This window comes from Hordeum vulgare, unplaced genomic scaffold, assembly GCF_904849725.1.
Source record: "Hordeum vulgare subsp. vulgare unplaced genomic scaffold, MorexV3_pseudomolecules_assembly, whole genome shotgun sequence".
NCBI lineage: Eukaryota > Viridiplantae > Streptophyta > Magnoliopsida > Poales > Poaceae > Hordeum > Hordeum vulgare.
The window spans coordinates 187,501-202,500 of NW_025422486.1; the positions used below are offsets into that span (position 1 = coordinate 187,501).

Below are 15,000 nucleotides of genomic sequence, written 5' to 3' on the forward strand. Positions count from 1 at the left end.
TACTACTACTAGTACTACTACTACTACTACTACTACTAGTCGTTGGGTGTCATGCGCGGTTGGAAAAGTCACAGAGGTCGTGGCGGTGCTCGTGTTGTCGGGGTAGAGAGGGAGCGGTGAAATTCTTGTGTTAAACTCGTCTCCGTTGTCGAGGCAAATGTGGCAATGGACACGGGAGGGGCAAGCTAAAACATATCACAAACGTCAAAAATAAGAAAACTAATAAACGTCAAAAATAAGAAAACGAGGTCATATAGATCACCGCCCGCGTCATCCTTGTCACGTGGCGCAAAAATATATTTAAAAAGGGGAATGCAACACGAGGACTTCCCAGGAGGTCACCCATCCTAGTACTACTCTCGCCCAAGCACGCTTAACTTCGGAGTTCTCATGGGATCCGGTGCTTTAGTGCTGGTATGATCGCATCCGACATGCAACTATCTATTTGTTCCTTATGCTTGCCCCTACTACTACTACTAGTACTACTACTAGTACTACTACTAGTACTACTACTACTACTACCAGTACTACTACTAGTAGTCGTTGGGTGTCATGCGCGGTGGGAAAAGTCACAGAGGTCGTGGCGGTGCTCGTGTTGTCGGGGTAGAGAGGGAGCGGTGAAATTCTTGTGTTAAACTCGTCTCCGTTCTCGAGGCAAATGTGGCAATGGACACGGGAGGGGCAAGCTAAAACATATCACAAACGTCAAAAATAAGAAAACTAGTAAACGTCAAAAAAAAGAAAACGAGGTCATATAGATCACGGTCCCGCGTCATCCTTGTCACGTGGCGCAAAAATATATTTAAAAAGGGGAATGCAACACGAGGACTTCCCAGGAGGTCACCCATCCTAGTAGTACTCTCGCCCAAGCATGCTTTACTTCGGAGTTCTGATGGGATCCGGTGCTTTAGTGCTGGTATGATCGCATCCGACATGCAACTATCTATTTGTTCCTTATGCTTGCCCCTACTACTACTACTACTACTACTACTACTACTACTACTACTACCAGTACTACTACTACTACTACCATCAGTACTACTACTAGTACTACTACTACTATTACTACTACTTCTTCTACTACTACTACTACTACTACTACTACCAGTACTACTACTACTACTACTACTACTACTACTACTAGTACTACTACCAGTACTACTACTACTACTACTACTACTAGTAGTAGTAGTAGTACTACTACTACTACTACTACTACTACTACTACTACTACTACTACCTACTACTACTACTACTACTACTACTACTACTACTACTACTACTACTGCTCCTACTACTACTACCACTACCACTACTACTACCACTACCACTACTGCTCCTGCTACTGCTACTACTACCACTACTACTACCACTACTACTACTGCTCCTGCTACTGCTACTACTACCACTACTACTACCACTACTACTACTGCTCCTGCTCCTACTCCTGCTCCTCCTCCTGCTCCTGCTACTACTCCTGCTCCTGCTACTACTCCTGCTCCTGCTCCTGCTACTACTACTACTACTACTACTACTACTGCTCCTACTACTACTGCTACTACTACTACTGCTACTGCTCCTACTGCTACTGCTACTGCTACTGCTACTGCTGCTCCTGCTACTGCTACTCCTGCTCCTGCTACTACTCCTCCTCCTGCTACTACTCCTGCTACTGCTGCTACTACTGCTGCTGCTGCTACTGCTGCTGCTGCTGCTGCTGCTGCTACTGCTGCTGCTGCTACTGCTGCTGCTGCTACTGCTGCTGCTGCTGCTCCTCCTCCTCCTCCTCCTCCTCCTCCTACTACTACTACTACTACTACTACTACTACTACTACTACTACTACTACTACTACTACTACTACTACTACCACTACTACTACCACCACTACCACTACTACTACCACTACCACTACTGCTCCTGCTACTGCTACTACTACCACTACTACTACCACTACTACTACTGCTCATGCTCCTGCTCCTGCTCCTACTCCTGCTCCTCCTCTTGCTCCTGCTACTACTCCTGCTCCTGCTACTACTCCTGCTCCTGCTCCTGCTACTACGACTACTACTACTACTACTACTGCTCCTACTACTACTTCTACTACTACTACTGCTACTGCTCCTACTGCTACTGCTACTGCTACTGCTACTGCTGCTCCTGCTTCTGCTACTCCTGCTACTACTCCTCCTCCTGCTACTACTCCTGCTACTGCTGGTACTACTGCTGCTGCTGCTACTGTTGCTGCTGCTGCTGCTGCTGCTCCTACTACTACTACTACTACTACTACTACTACTACTACTACTACTACTACTACTACTACTACCACTACTGCTCCTGGTACTGCTACTACTACCACTACTACTACCACTACTACTACCACCACTACTACTGCTCCTGCTCCTGCTCCTGCTCCTGCTCCTACTCCTGCTCCTCCTCCTGCTCCTGCTACTACTCCGGCTCCTGCTACTACTCCTGCTCCTGCTACTACTACTACTACTACTACTACTGCTCCTACTACTACTGCTACTACTACTACTGCTACTGCTCCTACTGCTACTGCTACTGCTACTGCTGCTCCTGCTACTGCTACTCCTGCTCCTGCTACTCCTGCTCCTGCTACTCCTGCTACTACTCCTCCTCCTGCTAGTACTCCTGCTACTGCTGCTACTACTGCTGCTGCTGCTGCTGCTCCTGCTGCTGCTGCTGCTGCTCCTACTACTACTACTACTACTACTACTACTACTACTACTACTACTACTACTACTACTACTACTACTAGTCGTTGGGTGTCATGCGCGGTGGGAAAAGTCACAGAGGTCGTGGCGGTGCTCGTGTTGTCGGGGTAGAGAGGGAGCGGTGAAATTCTTGTGTTAAACTCGTGTTCGTTCTCGAGGCAAATGTGGCAATGGACACGGGAGGGGCAAGCTAAAACATATCACAAACGTCAAAAATAAGAAAACTAGTAAACGTCAAAAATAAGAAAACGAGGTCATATAGATCACGGTCCCGCGTCATCCTTGTCACGTGGCGCAAAAATATATTTAAAAAGGGGAATGCAACACGAGGACTTCCCAGGAGGTCGTGGCGGTGCTCGTGTTGTCGGGGTAGAGAGGGAGCGGTGAAATTCTTGTGTTAAACTCGTCTCCGTTCTCGAGGCAAATGTGGCAATGGACACGGGAGGGGCAAGCTAAAACATATCACAAACGTCAAAAATAAGAAAACTAGTAAACGTCAAAAATAAGAAAACGAGGTCATATAGATCACGGTCCCGCGTCATCCTTGTCACGTGGCGCAAAAATATATTTAAAAAGGGGAATGCAACACGAGGACTTCCCAGGAGGTCACCCATCCTAGTACTACTCTCGCCCAAGCACGCTTAACTTCGGAGTTCTGATGGGATCCGGTGCTTTAGTGCTAGTATGATCGCATCCGACATGCAACTATCTATTTGTTCCTTATGCTTGCCCCTACTACTACTGCTACTACTGCTACTACTGCTACTACTACTAGTCGTTGGGTGTCATGCGCGGTGGGAAAAGTCAGAGAGGTCGTGGCGGTGCTCGTGTTGTCGGGGTAGAGAGGGAGCGGTGAAATTCTTGTGTTAAACTCGTCTCCGTTGTCGAGGCAAATGTGGCAATGGACACGGGAGGGGCAAGCTAAAACATATCACAAACGTCAAAAATAAGAAAACTAGTAAACGTGAAAAATAAGAAAACGAGGTCATATAGATCACGGTCCCGCGTCATCCTTGTCACGTGGCGCAAAAATATATTTGAAAAGGGGAATGCAACACGAGGACTTCCCAGGAGGTCACCCATCCTAGTACTACTCTCGCCCAAGCACGCTTATCTTCAGAGTTCTCATGGGATCCGGTGCTTTAGTGCTGGTATGATCGCATCCAACATGCAACTATCTATTTGTTCCTTATGCTTGCCCCTACTACTACTACTACTACTACTAGTACTACTACTACTACTACTAGTACTACTACTACTACTACTACTAGTACTACTACTACTACTAGTACTACTACTACTACTACTACTACTACTAGTAGTAGTAGTCGTTGGGTGTCATGCGCGGTGGGAAAAGTCACAGAGGTCGTGGCGGTGCTCGTGTTGTCGGGGTAGAGAGGGAGCGGTGAAATTCTTGTGTTAAACTCGTCTCCGTTGTCGAGGCAAATGTGGCAATGGACACGGGAGGGGCAAGCTAAAACATATCACAAACGTCAAAAATAAGAAAACTAGTAAACGTCAAAAATAAGAAAACGAGGTCATATAGATCACGGTCCCGCGTCATCCTTGTCACGTGGCGCAAAAATATATTTAAAAAGGGGAATGCAACACGAGGACTTCCCAGGAGGTCACCCATCCTAGTACTACTCTCGCCCAAGCACGCTTTACTTCGGAGTTCTAATGGGATCCGGTGCTTTAGTGCTGGTATGATCGCATCCGACATGCAACTATCTATTTGTTCCTTATGCTTGCCCCTACTACTACTGCTACTACTGCTACTACTGCTACTACTACTACTACTACTAGTAGTAGTCGTTCGGTGTCATGCGCGGTGGGAAAAGTCAGAGAGGTCGTGGCGGTGCTCGTGTTGTCGGGGTAGAGAGGGAGCGGTGAAATTCTTGTGTTAAACTCGTCTCCGTTCTCGAGGCAAATGTGGCAATGGACACGGGAGGGGCAAGCTAAACCATATCACAAACTTCAAAAATAAGAAAACTAGTAAACGTGAAAAAAAAGAAAACGAGGTCATATAGATCACGGTCCCGCGTCATCCTTGTCACGTGGCGCAAAAATATATTTAAAAAGGGGAATGCAACACGAGGACTTCCCAGGAGGTCACCCATCCTAGTAGTACTCTCGCCCAAGCACGCTTTACTTCGGAGTTCTGATGGGATCCGGTGCTTTAGTGCTGGTATGATCGCATCCGACATGCAACTATCTATTTGTTCCTTATGCTTGCCCCTACTACTACTACTACTACTACTACTACTACTACTACTACTACTACTACTACTACTACCAGTACTACTACTACTACTACTACCAGTACTACTACTACTACTACTACTATTACTACTACTACTACTACTACTACTACCACCAGTACTACTACTACTACTACTACCAGTACTACTACTACTACTACTACTACCAGTACTACTACTACTACTACCAGTACTACTACTACTACTACTACTACTACTACTACTACTACTACTACTACTACTACTACTACTACGACTACTACTACTACTACCTACTACTACTACTACTACTAATGCTCCTACTACTACTACCACTACCACTACTACTACCACTACCACTACTGCTCCTGCTACTGCTACTACTACCACTACTACTACCACTACTACTACTGCTCCTGCTACTGCTACTACTACCACTACTACAACCACTACTACTACTGCTCCTGCTCCTGCTCCTGCTCCTACTCCTGCTCCTCCTCCTGCTCCTACTACTACTCCTGCTCCTGCTACTACTCCTCCTCCTGCTCTTGCTACTACTACTACTACTACTACTACTGCTCCTACTACTACTGCTACTACTACGACTGCTACTGCTCCTACTGCTACTGCTACTGCTACTGCTACTGCTGCTCCTGCTACTGCTACTCCTGCTCCTGCTACTCCTGCTACTACTCCTCCTCCTGCTACTACTCCTGCTACTGCTGCTACTACTGCTACTGCTGCTGCTGCTGCTGCTGCTGCTGCTCCTGCTACTGCTCCTCCTCCTCCTACTACTACTACTACTACTACTACTACTACTACTACTACTACTACTACCACTACCACTACTACTACAACTACCACTACTGCTCCTGCTACTGCTACTACTACCACTACTACTACCACTACTACTACCACTACTACTACCACTACTACTACTGCTCCTGCTCCTGCTCCTGCTCCTACTCCTGCTCCTCCTCCTGCTCCTGCTACTACTCCTGCTCCTGCTACTACTCCTGCTCCTGCTCCTGCTACTACTACTACTACTACTACTACTGCTCCTACTACTACTGCTACTACTACTACTGCTACTGCTCCTACTGCTACTGCTACTGCTACTGCTACTGCTGCTGCTGCTCCTGCTACTCCTGCTCCTGCTACTCCTGCTCCTGCTACTCCTGCTACTCCTCCTCCTCCTGCTACTACTCCTGCTACTGCTGCTACTACTGCTGCTGCTGCTGCTCCTCCTCCTGCTGCTGCTGCTGCTCCTACTACTACTACTACTACTACTACTACTACTACTACTACTACTACTACTAGTCGTTGGGTGTCATGCGCGGTGGGAAAAGTCACACATGTCGTTGCGGTGCTCGTGTTGTCGGGGTAGAGAGGGACCGGTGAAATTCTTGTGTTAAACTCGTCTCCGTTGTCGAGGCAAGTGTGGCAATGGACACGGGAGGGGCAAGCTAAAACATATCATAAACGTCAAAAATAAGAAAACTAGTAAACGTCAAAAAAAAGAAAACGAGGTCATATAGATCACGGTCCCGCGTCATCCTTGTCACGTGGCGCAAAAATATATATAAAAAGGGGAATGCAACACGAGGACTTCCCAGGAGGTCACCCATCCTAGTACTACTCTCGCCCAAGCACGCTTAACTTCGGAGTTCTGATGGGATCCGGTGCTTTAGTGCTGGTATGATCGCATCCAACATGCAACTATCTATTTGTTCCTTATGCTTGCCCCTACTACTAGTCGTTGGATGTCATGCGCGGTGGGAAAAGTCACAGAGGTCGTGGCGGTGCTCGCGTTGTCGGGGTAGAGAGGGAGCGGTGATTTTCTTGTGTTAAACTCGTCTCCGTTGTCGAGGCAAATGTGCCAATGGACACGGGAAGGGCAAGCTAAAACATATCACAAACGTCAAAAATAAGAAAACTAGTAAACGTCAAAAATAAGAAAACGAGGTCATATAGATCACGGTCCCGCGTCATCCTTGTCACATGGCGCAAAAATATATTTAAAAAGGGGAATGCAACACGAGGACTTCCCAGGAGGTCACCCATCCTAGTACTACTCTCGCCCGAGCACGCTTAACTTCGAAGTTCTGATGGGATCCGGTGCTTTAGTGCTGGTATGATCGCATCCGACATGCAACTATCTATTTGTTCCTTATGCTTGCCCCTACTACTACTACTACTACTGCTACTGCTACTGCTACTGCTACTGCTACTGCTACTGCTACTGCTACTGCTACTGCTACTGCTACTGCTACTGCTACTGCTACTGCTACCAGTACTACTACTACTACTACTACTCCTACTACTACTACTACTACTACTACTACTACCAGTACTACTACTACCAGTACTACCAGTACTACTACTACCAGTACTACCAGTACTACTACTACTACTACTACTACTACTACTACTACTACTACCAGTACTACCAGTACTACTACTACCAGTACTACTACTACCAGTATTACTACTACTACTACTACTACTACTACTACCAGTACTACTACTACTACTACTACCAGTACTACTACTACTACTACTACTACTACTACTACTACTACTACTACTACTACTACTACCAGTACTACTACTACTACTACTACTACCAGTACTACTACTACTACTACTACTACTACTACTACTACTACTACTACTACTACTACCTACTACTACTACCTACTACTACTACCACTACTACTACCACTACTACTACCACTACTACTACCACTACTACTACGACTACTACTACTGCTACTACTCCTGCTCCTGCTACTACTCCTGCTCCTGCTACTACTCCTGCTCCTGCTACTACTCCTGCTCCTGCTCCTGCTACTACTACTACTACTACTACTGCTCCTATTACTACTGCTACTACTACTACTCCTACTACTCCTACTGCTACTACAACTGCTACTACTACTCCTGCTACTCCTACTCCTGCTACTCCTGCTACTGCTACTCCTGCTCCTACTCCTGCTACTACTCCTGCTACTACTCCTGCTACTCCTCCTACTCCTGCTACTACTCCTGCTACTACTCCTGCTACTGCTACTCCTGCTACTGCTACTGCTGCTACTGCTACTGCTGCTACTACTGCTGCTGCTACTACTGCTGCTGCTACTACTGCTATTACTACTGCTGCTGCTACTACTACTACTACTACTACTACTACTACTAGTCGTTGGGTGTCATGCGCGGTGGGAAAAGTCACAGAGGTCGTGGCGGTGCTCGTGTTGTCGGGGTAGAGAGGGACCGGTGAAATTCTTGTGTTAAACTCGTCTCCGTTGTCGAGGAAAATGTGCCAATGGACACGGGAGGGGCAAGCTAAAACATATCACAAACGTCAAAAATAAGAAAACTAGTAAACGTCAAAAATAAGAAAACGAGGTCATATAGATCACGGTCCCGCGTCATCCTTGTCACGTGGCGCAAAAATATATTTAAAAAGGGGAATGCAACACGAGGACTTCCCAGGAGGTCACCCATCCTAGTACTACTCTCACCCAAGCACGCTTAACTTCGGAGTTCTGATGGGATCCGGTGCTTTAGTGCTGGTATGATCGCATCCGACATGCAACTATCTATTTGTTCCTTATGCTTGCCCCTACTACTACTACTAGTACTACTACTACTACTACTACTACTAGTCGTTGGGTGTCATGCGCGGTGGGAAAAGTCACAGAGGTCGTGGCGGTGCTCGTGTTGTCGGGGTAGAGAGGGAGCGGTGAAATTCTTGTGTTAAACTCGTCTCCGTTCTCGAGGCAAATGTGGCAATGGACACGGGAGGGGCAAGCTAAAACATATCACAAACGTCAAAAATAAGAAAACTAGTAAACGTCAAAAATAAGAAAACGAGGTCATATAGATCACGGTCCCGCGTCATCCTTGTCACGTGGCGCAAAAATATATTTAAAAAGGGGAATGCAACACAGGACTTCCCAGGAGGTCATGGCGGTGCTCGTGTTGTCGGGGTAGAGAGGGAGCGGTGAAATTCTTGTGTTAAACTCGTCTCCGTTCTCGTGGCAAATGTGGCAATGGACACGGGAGGGGCAAGCTAAAACATATCACAAACGTCAAAAATAAGAAAACTAGTAAACGTCAAAAATAAGAAAACGAGGTCATATACATCACAGTCCCGCGTCATCCTTGTCACGTGGCGCAAAAATATATTTAAAAAGGGGAATGCAACACGAGGACTTCCCAGGAGGTCACCCATCCTAGTACTACTCTCGCCCAAGCACGCTTAACTTCGGAGTTCTGATGGGATCCGGTGCTTTAGTGCTGGTATGATCGCATCCGACATGCAACTATCTATTTGTTCCTTATGCTTGCCCCTACTACTACTGCTACTACTGCTACTACTGCTACTACTACTACTACTAGTAGTCGTTGGGTGTCATGCGCGGTGGGAAAAGTCAGAGAGGTCGTGGCGGTGCTCGTGTTGTCGGGGTAGAGAGGGAGCGGTGAAATTCTTGTGTTAAACTCGTCTCCGTTGTCGAGGCAAATGTGGCAATGGACACGGGAGGGGCAAGCTAAAACATATCACAAACGTCAAAAATAAGAAAACTAGTAAACGTCAAAAATAAGAAAACGAGGTCATATAGATCACGGTCCCGCGTCATCCTTGTCACGTGGCGCAAAAATATATTTAAAAAGGGGAATGCAACACGAGGACTTCCCAGGAGGTCACCCATCCTAGTACTACTCTCGCCCAAGCACGCTTAACTTCGGAGTTCTCATGGGATCCGGTGCTTTAGTGCTGGTATGATCGCATCCGACATGCAACTACCAATTTGTTCCTTATGCTTGCCCCTACTACTACTACTACTAGTACTACTACTACTACTACTACTACTACTAGTAGTAGTAGTAGTCGTTGGGTGTCATGCGCGGTGGGAAAAGTCACAGAGGTCGTGGCGGTGCTCGTGTTGTCGGGGTAGAGAGGGAGCGGTGAAATTCTTGTGTTAAACTCGTCTCCGTTCTCGAGGCAAATGTGGCAATGGACACGGGAGGGGGAAGCTAAAACATATCACAAACGTCAAAAATAAGAAAACTAGTAAACGTCAAAAAAAAGAAAACGAGGTCATATAGATCACGGTCCCGCGTCATCCTTGTCACGTGGCGCAAAAATATATTTAAAAAGGGGAATGCAACACGAGGACTTCCCAGGAGGTCACCCATCCTAGTACTACTCTCGCCCAAGCACGCTTAACTTCGGAGTTCTCATGGAATCCGGTGCTTTAGTGCTGGTATGATCGCATCCGACATGCAACTATCTATTTGTTCCTTATGCTTGCCCCTACTACTACTACTACTACTACTACTACTACTACTAGTACTACTACTACTACCAGTACTACTACTACTACGAGTACTACTACTACTACTACTACTACTACTACTACTACCAGTACTACTACTACCAGTACTACCAGTACTACTACTACCAGTACTACTACTACCAGTACTACTACTACTACTACTACTACTACTACTACCAGTACTACTACTACTACTACTACCAGTACTACTACTACTACTACTACTACTACTACTACTACTACTACTACTACTACCAGTACTACTACTACTACTACTACCAGTACTACTACTACTACTACTACTACCAGTACTACTACTACTACTACTACTACTACTACTACCTACTACTACCTACTACTACTACCACTACTACTACGACTACTACTACCACTACTACTACGACTACTACTACCACTACTACTACCACTACTACTACGACTACTACTACTGCTACTACTCCTGCTCTTGCTACTACTCCTGCTCCTGCTACTACTCCTCCTCCTGCTACTACTCCTGCTCCTGCTACTACTCCTGCTCCTGCTCCTGCTACTACTGCTCCTACTACTACTGCTACTACTACTACTGCTACTACTCCTACTGCTACTACTCCTGCTACTACTACTCCTGCTACTGCTACTCCTGCTACTGCTACTCCTGCTCCTACTCCTGCTAATACTCCTGCTACTACTCCTGCTACTCCTCCTACTCCTGCTACTACTCCTGCTACTACTCCTGCTACTGCTACTCCTGCTACTGCTACTCCTGCTACTGCTACTGCTGCTACTGCTGCTGCTGCTACTGCTGCTGCTGCTACTGCTGCTGCTGCTACTACTGCTGCTGCTACTACTGCTGCTGCTACTACAGCTGCTGCTACTACTGCTATTACTACTGCTGCTGCTACTACTACTACTACTACTACTACTAGTACTACTACTACTACTACTACTACTACTACTACTACTACTACTAGTCGTTGGGTGTCATGCGCGGTGGGAAAAGTCACAGAGGTCGTGGCGGTGCTCGTGTTGTCGGGGTAGAGAGGGACCGGTGAAATTCTTGTGTTAAACTCGTCTCCGTTGTCGAGGCAAATGTGCCAATGGACACGGGAGGGGCAAGCTAAAACATATCACAAACGTCAAAAATAAGAAAACTAGTAAACGTCAAAAATAAGAAAACGAGGTCATATAGATCACGGTCCCGCGTCATCCTTGTCACGTGGCGCAAAAATATATTAAAAAAGGGGAATGCAACACGAGGACTTCCCAAGAGGTCACCCATCCTAGTACTACTCTCGCCCAAGCACGCTTAACTTCGGAGTTCTGATGGGATCCGGTGCTTTAGTGCTGGTATGATCGCATCCGACATGCAACTATCTATTTGTTCCTTATGCTTGCCCCTACTACTACTACTACTAGTACTACTACTACTACTACTACTACTACTACTAGTCGTTGGGTGTCATGCGCGGTGGGAAAAGTCACAGAGGTCGTGGTGGTGCTCGTGTTGTCGGGGTAGAGAGGGAGCGGTGAAATTCTTGTGTTAAACTCGTCTCCGTTCTCGAGGCAAATGTGGCAATGGAGACGGGAGGGGCAAGCTAAAACATATCACAAACGTCAAAAATAAGAAAACTAGTAAACGTCAAAAATAAGAAAACGAGGTCATATAGATCACGGTCCCGCGTCATCCTTGTCACGTGGCGCAAAAATATATTTAAAAAGGGGAATGCAACACGAGGACTTCCCAGGAGGTCGTGGCGGTGCTCGTGTTGTCGGGGTAGAGAGGGAGCGGTGAAATTCTTGTGTTAAACTCGTCTCCGTTGTCGAGGCAAATGTGGCAATGGACACGGGAGAGGCAAGCTAAAACATATCACAAACGTCAAAAATAAGAAAACTAGTAAACGTCAAAAATAAGAAAACGAGGTCATATAGATCACGGTCCCGCGTCATCCTTGTCACGTGGCGCAAAAATATATTTAAAAAGGGGAATGCAACACGAGGATTTCCCAGGAGGTCACCCATCCTAGTACTACTCTCGCCCAAGCACGCTTAACTTCGGAGTTCTGATGGGATCCGATGCTTTAGTGCTGGTATGATCGCATCCGACATGCAACTATCTATTTGTTCCTTATGCTTGCCCCTACTACTACTACTACTAGTACTACTACTACTACTACTACTACTAGTACTACTAGTACTACTACTACTACTACTACTACTAGTCGTTGGGTGTCATGCGCGGTGGGAAAAGTCACAGAGGTCGTGGCGGTGCTCGTGTTGTCGGGGTAGAGAGGGAGCGGTGTAATTCTTGTGTTAAACTCGTCTCCGTTCTCGAGGCAAATGTGGCAATGGACACGGGAGGGGCAAGCTAAAACATATCACAAACGTCAAAAATAAGAAAACTAGTAAACGTCAAAAATAAGAAAACGAGGTCATATAGATCACGGTCCCGTGTCATCCTTGTCATGTGGCGCAAAAATATATTTAAAAAGGGGAATGCAACACGAGGACTTCCCAGGAGGTCACCCATCCTAGTACTACTCTCGCCCAAGCACGCTTAACTTCGGAGTTCTGATGGGATCCGGTGCTTTAGTGCTGGTATGATCGCATCCGACATGCAACTATCTATTTGTTCCTTATGCTTGCCCCTACTACTACTGCTACTACTGCTACTACTACTACTACTACTACTAGTCGTTGGGTGTCATGCGCGGTGGGAAAAGTCAAAGAGGTCGTGGCGGTGCTCGTGTTGTCGGGGTAGAGAGGGAGCGGTGAAATTCTTGTGTTAAACTCGTCTCCGTTGTCGAGGCAAATGTGGCAATGGACACGGGAGGGGCAAGCTATAACATATCACAAACGTCAAAAATAAGAAAACTAGTAAACGTCAAAAATAAGAAAACGAGGTCATATAGATCACGGTCCCGCGTCATCCTTGTCACGTGGCGCAAAAATATATTTAAAAAGGGGAATGCAACACGAGGACTTCCCAGGAGGTCACCCATCCTAGTACTACTCTCGCCCAAGCACGCTTAACTTCGGAGTTCTGATGGGATCTGGTGCTTTAGTGCTGGTATGATCGCATCCGACATGCAACTATCTATTTGTTCCTTATGCTTGCCCCTACTACTAGTACTACTAGTACTACTACTACTACTATTACTACTACTACTACTACTACTACTACTACTAGTCGTTGGGTGTCATGCGCGGTGGGAAAAGTCACAGAGGTCGTGGCGGTGCTCGTGTTGTCGGGGTAGAGAGGGAGCGGTGAAATTCTTGTGTTAAACTCGTCTCCGTTCTCGAGGCAAATGTGGCAATGGACACGGGAGGGGCAAGCTAAAACATATCACAAACGTCAAAAATAAGAAAACTAGTAAACGTCAAAAATAAGAAAACGAGGTCATATAGATCACGGTCCCGTGTCATCCTTGTCACGTGGCGCAAAAATATATTTAAAAAGGGGAATGCAACACGAGGACTTCCCAGGAGGTCACCCATCCTAGTACTACTCTCGCCCAAGCACGCTTAACTTCGGAGTTCTCATGGGATCCGGTGCTTTAGTGCTGGTATGATCGCATCCGACATGCAACTATCTATTTGTTCCTTATGCTTGCCCCTACTACTACTGCTACTACTGCTACTACTACTACTACTACTACTAGTCGTTGGGTGTCATGCGCGGTGGGAAAAGTCAGAGAGGTCGTGGCGGTGCTCGTGTTGTCGGGGTAGAGAGGGAGCGGTGAAATTCTTGTGTTAAACTCGTCTCCGTTGTCGAGGCAAATGTGGCAATGGACACGGGAGGGGCAAGCTAAAACATATCACAAACGTCAAAAATAAGAAAACTAGTAAACGTCAAAAATAAGAAAACGAGGTCATATAGATCACGGTCCCGCGTCATCCTTGTCACGTGGCGCAAAAATATATTTAAAAAGGGGAATGCAACAAGAGGACTTCCCAGGAGGTCACCCATCCTAGTACTACTCTCGCCCAAGCACGCTTAACTTCGAAGTTCTGATGGGATCCGGTGCTTTAGTGCTGGTATGATCGCATCCGACATGCAACTATCTATTTGTTCCTTATGCTTGTCCCTACTACTACTACTACTAGTACTACTACTACTACTACTACTACTACTACTAGTACTACTACTACTACTACTACTACTACTACTACTACTACTACTACTACTACTACTAGTCGTTGGGTGTCATGCGCGGTGGGAGAAGTCGCAGAGGTCGTGGCGGTGCTCGTGTTGTCGGGGTAGAGAGGGAGCGGTGTAATTCTTGTGTTAAACTCGTCTCCGTTCTCGAGGCAAATGTGGCAATGGACACGGGAGGGGCAAGCTAAAACATATCACAAACGTCAAAAATAAGAAAACTAGTAAACGTCAAAAATAAGAAAATGAGGTCATATAGATCACGGTCCCGTGTCATCCTTGTCATGTGGCGCAAAAATATATTTAAAAAGGGGAATGCAACACGAGGACATCCCAGGAGGTCACCCATCCTAGTACTACTCTCGCCCAAGCACGCTTAACTTCGGAGTTCTGATGGGATCCGGTGCTTTAGTGCTGGAATGATCGCATCCGAGATGCAACTATCTATTTGTTCCTTATGCTTGCCCCTACTACTACTGCTACTACTGCTACTACTGCTACTACTACTACTACTACTCGTTGGGTGTCA

At 46.5% G+C, this 15,000-nt stretch overlaps 19 non-coding genes across 19 annotated transcripts; all 19 read right to left on the reverse strand.

The window, feature by feature from the left end:
* Positions 1-309: 309 nt before the first annotated feature.
* Positions 310-428, reverse strand: LOC123416826. Its single transcript, XR_006616426.1, has one exon. It is a non-coding gene; the product is annotated as a 5S ribosomal RNA (ribosomal RNA).
* Positions 429-811: 383 nt separating this feature from the next.
* LOC123416137 lies at positions 812-930 on the reverse strand. Its single transcript, XR_006615815.1, has one exon. It is a non-coding gene; the product is annotated as a 5S ribosomal RNA (ribosomal RNA).
* Positions 931-3,313: 2,383 nt separating this feature from the next.
* LOC123416821 lies at positions 3,314-3,432 on the reverse strand. Its single transcript, XR_006616421.1, has one exon. It is a non-coding gene; the product is annotated as a 5S ribosomal RNA (ribosomal RNA).
* Positions 3,433-3,782: 350 nt separating this feature from the next.
* Positions 3,783-3,901, reverse strand: LOC123415947. The gene has a single exon (XR_006615636.1). It is a non-coding gene; the product is annotated as a 5S ribosomal RNA (ribosomal RNA).
* Positions 3,902-4,335: 434 nt separating this feature from the next.
* On the reverse strand, positions 4,336-4,454 carry LOC123415236. Its single transcript, XR_006614956.1, has one exon. It is a non-coding gene; the product is annotated as a 5S ribosomal RNA (ribosomal RNA).
* A 365-nt stretch (positions 4,455-4,819) lies between these two features.
* LOC123415734 lies at positions 4,820-4,938 on the reverse strand. The gene has a single exon (XR_006615435.1). It is a non-coding gene; the product is annotated as a 5S ribosomal RNA (ribosomal RNA).
* Positions 4,939-6,567: 1,629 nt separating this feature from the next.
* Positions 6,568-6,686, reverse strand: LOC123416889. The gene has a single exon (XR_006616485.1). It is a non-coding gene; the product is annotated as a 5S ribosomal RNA (ribosomal RNA).
* Positions 6,687-7,003: 317 nt separating this feature from the next.
* LOC123415371 lies at positions 7,004-7,122 on the reverse strand. The gene has a single exon (XR_006615091.1). It is a non-coding gene; the product is annotated as a 5S ribosomal RNA (ribosomal RNA).
* A 1,324-nt stretch (positions 7,123-8,446) lies between these two features.
* LOC123416938 lies at positions 8,447-8,565 on the reverse strand. The gene has a single exon (XR_006616531.1). It is a non-coding gene; the product is annotated as a 5S ribosomal RNA (ribosomal RNA).
* A 611-nt stretch (positions 8,566-9,176) lies between these two features.
* Positions 9,177-9,295, reverse strand: LOC123416901. Its single transcript, XR_006616496.1, has one exon. It is a non-coding gene; the product is annotated as a 5S ribosomal RNA (ribosomal RNA).
* Positions 9,296-9,654: 359 nt separating this feature from the next.
* LOC123416827 lies at positions 9,655-9,773 on the reverse strand. The gene has a single exon (XR_006616427.1). It is a non-coding gene; the product is annotated as a 5S ribosomal RNA (ribosomal RNA).
* A 368-nt stretch (positions 9,774-10,141) lies between these two features.
* LOC123415550 lies at positions 10,142-10,260 on the reverse strand. The gene has a single exon (XR_006615264.1). It is a non-coding gene; the product is annotated as a 5S ribosomal RNA (ribosomal RNA).
* Positions 10,261-11,560: 1,300 nt separating this feature from the next.
* On the reverse strand, positions 11,561-11,679 carry LOC123416644. The gene has a single exon (XR_006616253.1). It is a non-coding gene; the product is annotated as a 5S ribosomal RNA (ribosomal RNA).
* Positions 11,680-12,300: 621 nt separating this feature from the next.
* LOC123415317 lies at positions 12,301-12,419 on the reverse strand. Its single transcript, XR_006615038.1, has one exon. It is a non-coding gene; the product is annotated as a 5S ribosomal RNA (ribosomal RNA).
* Positions 12,420-12,808: 389 nt separating this feature from the next.
* On the reverse strand, positions 12,809-12,927 carry LOC123416914. The gene has a single exon (XR_006616508.1). It is a non-coding gene; the product is annotated as a 5S ribosomal RNA (ribosomal RNA).
* A 353-nt stretch (positions 12,928-13,280) lies between these two features.
* LOC123416899 lies at positions 13,281-13,399 on the reverse strand. The gene has a single exon (XR_006616494.1). It is a non-coding gene; the product is annotated as a 5S ribosomal RNA (ribosomal RNA).
* A 377-nt stretch (positions 13,400-13,776) lies between these two features.
* LOC123416828 lies at positions 13,777-13,895 on the reverse strand. The gene has a single exon (XR_006616428.1). It is a non-coding gene; the product is annotated as a 5S ribosomal RNA (ribosomal RNA).
* A 353-nt stretch (positions 13,896-14,248) lies between these two features.
* Positions 14,249-14,367, reverse strand: LOC123416044. Its single transcript, XR_006615728.1, has one exon. It is a non-coding gene; the product is annotated as a 5S ribosomal RNA (ribosomal RNA).
* A 416-nt stretch (positions 14,368-14,783) lies between these two features.
* On the reverse strand, positions 14,784-14,902 carry LOC123415873. The gene has a single exon (XR_006615566.1). It is a non-coding gene; the product is annotated as a 5S ribosomal RNA (ribosomal RNA).
* Positions 14,903-15,000: the final 98 nt, after the last annotated feature.